Here is an 8,792-nt window from a genome sequence, read left to right as displayed (position 1 = left end):
CGGCATTTCCAGCATCTAGGGTCCACAATGGCATCACGTAGGCTCCAACAGACTTGGGTAGCCTTGCCTCTTCATTTGCAGCACACCTCGGCTCCCTCTTGGGTTACCTCCACTTCATACCGTCAGCTTTTGTTCAGCAGAGTTTCCACAGTCCCGGCATCTCCAACATCTCGGGGTTCTCCACTGCATGTTAGTCCTCACGTCTACAGCTTTGTGTAAAAGCTTTTCGGGGTCTCTTCACAGGGGATGCGCAATGCTATCCCACATTGCCTGTGTTCGTGGCCTTCTGGAACCATGATGAAAGACGCAACGACGCTCTAACACATTTTGCCTGCCTGCAAAAATTCGTACCACATGGGTGCCGCTGCAAAGTTCTGACACCAGCCCCAAACTTAGCGTGGCCTCCCAGTTACCGAAATCGTGCTGGCCTCAGAGTGCCGTCATGACTAAGCCTGTCAACACTTCTGTAGATGGCCTTGTTGAGGCAGGACATTGTTAAGGCTCTCTTTTCAAGTAGGTTTGCATTTTTACAGTCTGGAACCCTCAATGGGTGGCAGGACTTTGCTCTCAGATCACCTTCATTGTCCCGGTGCCAGGTTCTCCGTTCCCCTTTAATAAGTACAGCTGCTGCCTTCACCAGCCTTGTCTTCAACCTCAGCAACATTTGCACCCCCTTCCTCGATAACCGCACATTCGTCCCGTCTTTGTCCCTTTGTCGGCTCTTGCCATGGCTAAGAACAATGAGTAATAACTGTACCACAGCCTCGATGTTATCCTGTCTTGGAATTCCCTCCACCACGCTCCGCTACTTGGAACTCCATCTCACTCTGACTTTTAGGCTAGAGGCAGACGTTGGTCAGAGTCTTGACTGTAGAAGGCCCACAGTTTGATCCTCCTCAGAGTCTCTGTTCTCCTCCACCCTCGTGAGCACAAACTTTACAGCTCGCATTTCTGTGGACATTCTGACGTGCAGAGCTCCCACAGAATGGACCATTAAGCTCTGCTTACAGAATTCTAGGGTTCTTTCTTGCTCACAGTTCCAAACCCTTTCACATTCCTCCTGGAAACCATTTCCAAAGACCTAGAAAAACACGTGGTCACGTTTGTCACAGCCATGACCTCGCTTCTGGTTCTAATCTTCTGCATTGGTCACATTTCTACTTAACCAAACACCTGATAAGGGGGGAAGCGTTCATCTTGGCCTGGGTCGTAATTCCATACACTTTCCCAGGAAACCACAAATAGATGAAAAACATTAGAACCACATTTGGGGCTTTATGGCAGGACCTTGGCTCCTGAGATACATTTGACTCTTTGATATTCTTTAGCAGGTCTGTTCTAGTCAGGATGGAGTCATTTTTATGCTTTCCTGCTGCCCAGGACCACAATTCTGTCAATAAATCCTCCCCATAGGTGGCTTTGTGGGAGATGCTTTAACTGGCCATCAGTGCCTAGCTGGCTGTAGATGAACTCAACTTGTTTCTCTTCTTTCTTCTTGGACTGTGACCTGGAGAGTTAGAGGTGGAAAGTAGAAAATGGAGGTGCTAAGTTAAAACCCTTAGCTTATCACTTTCTATTGCTGGATAAAGATGGGAAGAATGAGGTGTGAGCTGTAAGCTCGTGACTGGAGTGGTACAGAATAGGCTGAGGGAGTGAGAGGGAGCGTGAGACTGGAGAGTGCTAGAGGAGGACAGTGACCCGCATGCTGTGAGCTTAGCCTGTTCCCTCCATGCTTATTATGGTGCAAAGTGAAGACACAGGATACTCAGGGAACTGTGTAAGACTACAGTGGTGTGGAATTGAATTTGGAAAAAACCTTCAAACTGCTTCCCTGTGAGCGCCAGACTGCCCGGATAAGTAGACCATGGGGCATTTCTGTGGTGGGAAATGATGCTGATAACATGAATATCAGTGCTATTCACTGGGCCCTTAAGCTGTTCATTTATCTGTGCAATGCCTGCCGGACTCAGGGAAGTCATCCTTTTATGGATTGGTCCATCTTGGGCACAGGAGACACATGTCAACGGAAGAGTGTCTTGTGATAAGTAGTGGGCAGATCTAGCTGCCTGGTGGGCATGCTGAGTTTGGAGGAAACAGATTTTTAAAAGGTGGTGGTTTTGCAACCTGCTCATGGAAACTTCTATGTCTCTGTTTGGTCAATAATAAAAAGTCAAATGGAAGAACTTGGAAAATGAACGTAAGTTACAGGGAGTCAAATAAGGTGATGCTTCTTCAATCCCTGACTTCAAGCTCTACTATAGAGCTACAGTAATAAAAACAGCTTGGTATTGGCATAAAAACCGACATGTGGACCAATGGAATTGAATTGAAGACCCTGACATTAACCCACACACCTATGGACATATAATTTTTGACAAAGAAGCCCAAAGTGTACAATGGAAAAAAGAAAGCATCTTCAACAAATGGTGCTGGCATAACTGGATATCAACGTGTAGAAGGCTGCAAATAGATCCATATCTGTCACCGTGCACAAAACTTAAGTCCAAGTGGATCAAAGACCTCAACATAAATCCAACTACTCTGAACCTGCTAGAAGAGAAAGTAGGAAGTAGTCTTGCATGCATTGGCATAGGAGATCACTTCCTAAATATAACACCAGTAGCACAGACACTGAGACAAACAATCAATCAATGGGACCTCTTGAAACTGAGAAGCTTTTGTAGAGCAAAGGATACGGTCAACAAGGCAAAGCGACAGCCTACAGGATGGGAAAAGATCTTCACCAACCCCACATGTGACAGAGGACTGATATCCAGAATATATAAGGAACTCAAGAAATTAGACATCAAAACGACCAACAGTCCAATGGAGAAATGGGCTTTAGAACTAAACAGAGAATTCTCAACAGAGGAAACCCAAATGGCTGAAAGACATTTAAGGAATTGCTCAACATCCCTAATCATCAGGGAAATGCAAATCAAAACAACTCTGAGATACCACCTTACGCCTGTCAGTGGCTAAGATCAAAAACACTGAAGACACTTTATGCTGGAGAGGATGTGGAACTAGGGGAACTCTCCTCCACTGCTGGTGGGAATGCAAGCTTGTACAACCACTTTGGAAATCAATATGGCGCTTTCTTAGAAAATTGGGAATCAATCTCCCCAAGATCCAGCTATACCACTCCTGGGCATATGCCCAAGAAATGCTCAATCATACCACAAGAGCACTTGCTCAGCTATGTTCATATCAGCATTGTTTGTAATAGCCAAAACCTGGAAACAACCTAGATGCCCTTCAACTGAAGAACGGATAAATAAATTGTGGCACATATACACAATGGAATACTACTCAGCAGAGAAAAACAATGACGTCATACGGTTTGCAGGCAAATGGATGGATCTAGAAAAAAATCATCCTGAGTGAGGTAACCCAGACTCAGAAAGACAAATATGGTATGTACTCACTCATAGGAAGATGCTAGATGTGGAACAAGGATGACTGGACTGCTACTCACATCACCAGTGAGGCTACCTGGAAAACGGGACCCCAAAAAAGACACGGAGAAATGGATGAGATCTACATGAACAGCCTGGTCATGAGTGGGAACAATGAAGGGCGACGGTTGAGGGAAAGAGAGTGGGAGATCCTAGCTGGATCAAGAAAAGAGAGGGAGAACAAGGAATAGGAGACCATGGTAAATGAAGACCACATGAGAAGGGAGGAAGCAGAGAGCTAGGGAGGCCCACAGAGATCCACAAAGATACCCCCGCAAAAGACTGCTGGCAATGGTCGAGAGACGGCAGGAACTGACCTACTCTGGTGATGGGATGGCCAGACACCCTGATAGTTGTGCCATAAACTCCATCCAAGGACTGAGGAATCTGGATGCAGACATCCATGGCTGGGCCCCTGGTGGAGCACTGGGAGTCTAATTAGTAAGAAAGAAGAGGGTTTATATGAGCGAGAATTGTTGAAGCCAAGGTTGGATAAAGCACAGGGACAAATAACCAAATGAATGGAAGCACAGGATCTGTGAACCAAAGGCTGAGGGGCCCCCAACTGGATCAAGCCCCCTGAATGGGTGAGACAGTCACTTGGCTTGATCTGTTTGGGAGGCAGCTGTGCGTTGGTGCCGGGTCCTGGGCTCGTTGCATGAGTTGGCTGTTTGAATCCTGGGACTTATGCAGGGACGCTTGGCTCGGTCTGGGAGCGGGGGACTGGACCTGCCTGGACTGAGTCTACCAGGTCGATTCCGGTCCTCGGGGAGACCTTGATCTGGAGGAGGTGGGAATGGGGGGTGGGCTGGGGGGAGGGGGAGGGGGGGGCGAGAGGGGGAGAACAGGGGAATCTGTGGCTATTATGTTGAACTGAATGGTGTTGTAAAATAAAAATAAAAAATAAATAAATAAATAAATAAATAAATAAGGTGATGCTTCTTATCTGCGGCACGGTGCCTAACAGTACCTACTTCCGGGGGCGCTGGATGGGGGAGCAGCTGTCATGCCCACTCAGCTCCACAAGTGCTGTCCTATACTAACGTTGGTTCGGCATTCATTGGAAACCGGACCCACGAGACCAGGTCACGCTCACTTGGGAAGAAAACCAGTAGACATCCCCCGCTGCTAGTGTTTGGTTCCATTGTGTCCACAACAGCATGCCAGCTGGTACAGGTGTCCCCTCTTACAGGACACTAGAGGATGGTTGCATGCCTCTTCGCAAGGGATGGGTAGAGAGCATTGTACCGCCTACCCAGTGCCCAGGTATATTCCAGTCAGTGAAACCTGTTCAAACGCAGACGTGCTATGAGACAAAGCATGAATCTCCCCTATGGGGAAGGTCGATCAGGCTTTTGCAGGACTCGTGGACAGTTGGTGGCTTTCATTCTTTATCTAGCCTGATGCCCATGCCCACTGTGTCCACTCATTAGGAAGGAAGTCATATGGATTTGGGGCTGTGGCTCAGTGGTAGAGTGTTCACCTGACATGTCTGAGGCCTTGTGTTCCCTAGAACCACAATAAACAAACGAACACTTAGAAATGGAAGGGGGTGGCATGCACCTGGGCGCCTCCAACTGCAAGCCTCTGCAATGGCCAAGACTTAACAGCCCATCTCAGACCGCCGGCACCTGCTACCTCAGTTGCGGGACAAGTGGCATGAGTTGTAAGCTTTCTGGTAAGAACCAATACAAAAGGCAGCTCCGGGTTTTTGCTCCTCGCTCTGAAAGAGCTAACCTAGGCTTTCTCCTTAGAACAGCAGTTTTGAGCAGTGTATTATGCCTTGGAAGAGGTGGTGCCACTGGCTGGGACTACCAATGACAGCATGAAGCAGCCTATCTATAATGGTGTGGGTGGGTGGCTTAGAGTGTAGACTCTGCTCTAAGTAAGTGGCATTGTGTAGTAAACAAGATCATTTTCTCAAGAGCTTCCTGACTCCTGAGCCCATGTTAGACCTCTGGCTGCCTCTAAAACAGCCTCCACCAAGGTGGCATATATACACATAAACAAAATAAAAAATAATAAAAATAAACATCAACCCTTAGGGCTTTGGAAAAAGTGAGCATACATAATATAGAATATAATCTAATATTTATTTATATGTAATAGATAAACTAGCTACTGAATAAATTGAAGGAAGTCTAAATGCATAAAATAATACATTAGAATGGAGAACTAACTATAAATATAGATATACAAGATGTTAAAATATTATAAAATATTATTCATTCTTATAAAAGAGGCAAAAACTTTGATTAAAAAATACTTTCTAGGACAATATAAATAAGGTTTCAATATTTGGGACATATTTAACCTAAATACCATTTATCTGAAATTTAGGCTTATTTGGCATCTTATATTTTTATTTGCTGCTATGTCAAATATGAGTAACTAATGAATGTGACATTAAGGGCAAAGATCTAGACACATTGGCGATTGTTCTGGCTAGTTTTATGTCAACTTAACACAAGATAGAATTATCTGAAAGGAGGAACCTCAATTGAGAAAATGCCTCCATAGGATTCAGCTGTAAGGCATTTCCTTAATTAGTGATTCATGGGGAGGGCCCAATCCATTGTGGGTGGTGCCATCCCTGGGCTAGTGGTCCTGGGTTCTATAAGAAGGCAGGCTGAGCAAGCCACATAAAGCAAGTCAGTAAGCAGCACTCCTCCATGACCTCTGTACCAGCTCCTGCCTCTAGGGTCCTGCCCTGCTTGAGTTCCTGTCTTGGCTTCCTTCAGTGATGAACAGTGATGTGGAAGTGTAAGCCAAATAAACCCTTTCCTCCCCAAGTTGCTTTGGTCATGGTGTTTAACCACAGCAGCAGGAACCCGAACTAAGACAAGTTGGGAGCAGGATAGTGCGGTTGCTGTGACAGACGTGACCATGTTGTTTTGGGAGGATTGGAACTTTGGGCTAGAAGAGCCATTGAGTGTTGAGAACTCAGTGAGCTGTTCTGTCGGATCTTGGAAGATAAGAACGTTAGAGCAGTGCGGATGACGGAGGTCTGGCTTGTGAAGTGTCAGAGGGAAGCAAAGACTCCACCAGGCCTTTTGTGGGAAGAATCAGCTGTGATTAACAAGAGACCAGCATCACTGAGGTGAAATCTTCTGGGAAGTGTTCCTGAGAGTCCGCACATGCAAGCTGTGTTCCAGAGGCGGCCAAGGTTGTGCCTCGTGCTGGCCGCTGAACCTGGTAGTGTCAGAGTCACCCAGGTGGTGCTGGTTTTGAAGGCACCATGAATGGACTGTGGGAAGCAGCTGTGTGGCAGGGCTGGCATCCCTGAAGAGAGCCTATTGGTGAACGTGCAGCCCAGTTGCAGCAAGGAACCCTAGCGTTTTGGAGATATCAGTACCATGGGATGAACACCAATAACAACAGCACGTGTGGAGCCAACCAGAGCCAGGAAGACAGGCTGTGTGTGCTGCAGAGGGCAGAGCCAGAGAAGTGGAGATGCTCTTTGAAGGAGCCCAGAAAATCGTGAGTGAATCCCAGATAAATGGACATTGAGTTATTTATGCTTTTGTAGTTTGGTTTGTTATGTTTAGGTTGTGACTGTGTCCTGGTTCTTCCCTCTTGAAGTGAGAAAGTATTTAACTTATTTTTGATTTTTCCAGAGGTCCACAGTTAAAATACTGAATTTTAAAAGAGATTTTAGATTTTTAAAAGAGATTTGGATTTTTAAAGAGACTGACTTTTAAAGTGTTTGAATTTGTAAAGACTGTGGAACATTAAGTTTGTAAATGTTTTATAGTGTGATGTTGATGTTGATTGGTGACCTTGGGGATGACTAAGGAAAGGTTCTGGTGTGATAGTGATATGTTTGTGTGTCAAGTTGACAAGGCTAGTTTTTTCTTGTTTGTTTGTTTTGTTTTTTTTTTCCTTTAGTTTAGGGTTTTGTTTGTTTGTTTCGAGACAGGATTTCTCTGTATAGTCCTAGCTGTCCGGGAATTCACTTCATAAACCAGGCTGGCCTTGAACTCAGAGACTTGCCCACTTCTACCTGCCAAGTGCTGGGATTAGAGCTGTGCGCCACAACATCCAACACATCCTGGCTATTTTTATGTCAGTTTGACACAAGCTTGAGTCATCTGAAAGGAGGGAGCCTCATCGAAGCAATAGAAATGCTAGGACAGTGACCATTCAAGAAATCGAGAACCTTGCCTGAACCAAGCAAGCCTATCCTAGATCCCCTTTGCAAAGTTCTATGGATAAAGCATGTCCTGCCATTAGGACTAGAGAATCCTTCTATGCATCAGACAGTGTAAAGCAAGGAGAAAAATGTCCACACTTAACTTCATGAAGCCAGTGTCTATCCCAAACCCGGCAAAGACATGCACAGGCCAAATGTGCCTCTTGTACAATGCAAACTCCTACATAAAACACTGGCAAAAGAACAGCATGTTTTGGTGGAGCTGGCTCTAATACTTCCAGAAAGATTTCTTGGCATTTCTGCAAACACGACTTTTATCTCTGATCTTTCCCTAGAAAAGAAAAGCCACAGGGTATCTCCACAAAGGATGAAGAAGTATTTGACACTTGACAGCATTTGGCATCCATTCTTTTGTGGGTGGGGAAATGGGGTACATGCCACTGTACTCAAGGAGAGGTCAGAGGACAGCCCTTGGGAGTCAGGTCTCTCCTGCCACCCTGTGGTATAAGTGCCTGTACCAATTCAGCCATCTCACTAGTTACACATCCTTTTTTTAAAGATAAAAAAAATTAGGTGTATGTGTGTGTGATTCTGCATGAGTGTATAGGCACCACTTGCATGCAGGGGCCCATGGAGGCCAGAAGAGGGTTTTGAATCTTCTGGAACTGGTGTTATAGGCAGTTGTGAGCCACCATGTGAGTCCTGGGAACCAAGCCCCAATCCTCTATGAGACCAGTAAGTACTTTTAGCCACCGAGACATCTCTCCAGCACCCCCACAGCAATTCTTTCTTTTCTTAGTTTGTGTGCATGGGTGTTTTGCATATATGTCCATGCACCAAGTGCATGCAGTGCCCAAGGAAACAAGAAGAGGACATTGGATCCCCTTGGGCTGGAGTTCCAGACTGTTGTGAGCTGTTCTATGTATTCTGGGAATCAAATCCCAGTCCTCTGCAAGAGCAGCCAGTGCTCTTAAGCCATCTCTCCATCACTGCCCCCCACCATCCATCCACAAAAACAAAACCAAACTACTGTGGTATCACAGTAGTGCATTTGGGAGGCAGAGACAGGATGATTGAGAATATGAAGCATGCCTGGGCTACACAGCAAGTTCTAGGACATCATGGCTAGAGAAAGTGATCTTGTCTCAAAACAAAATAGTGATTTAAAACATTAAAAGAGG

This window comes from Peromyscus leucopus, chromosome 16_21 (assembly GCF_004664715.2).
Source record: "Peromyscus leucopus breed LL Stock chromosome 16_21, UCI_PerLeu_2.1, whole genome shotgun sequence".
Taxonomy (NCBI): domain Eukaryota; kingdom Metazoa; phylum Chordata; class Mammalia; order Rodentia; family Cricetidae; genus Peromyscus; species Peromyscus leucopus.
The sequence above is the reverse complement of the archived record's forward strand: the minus strand, read 5'-3'. Positions refer to the sequence as shown.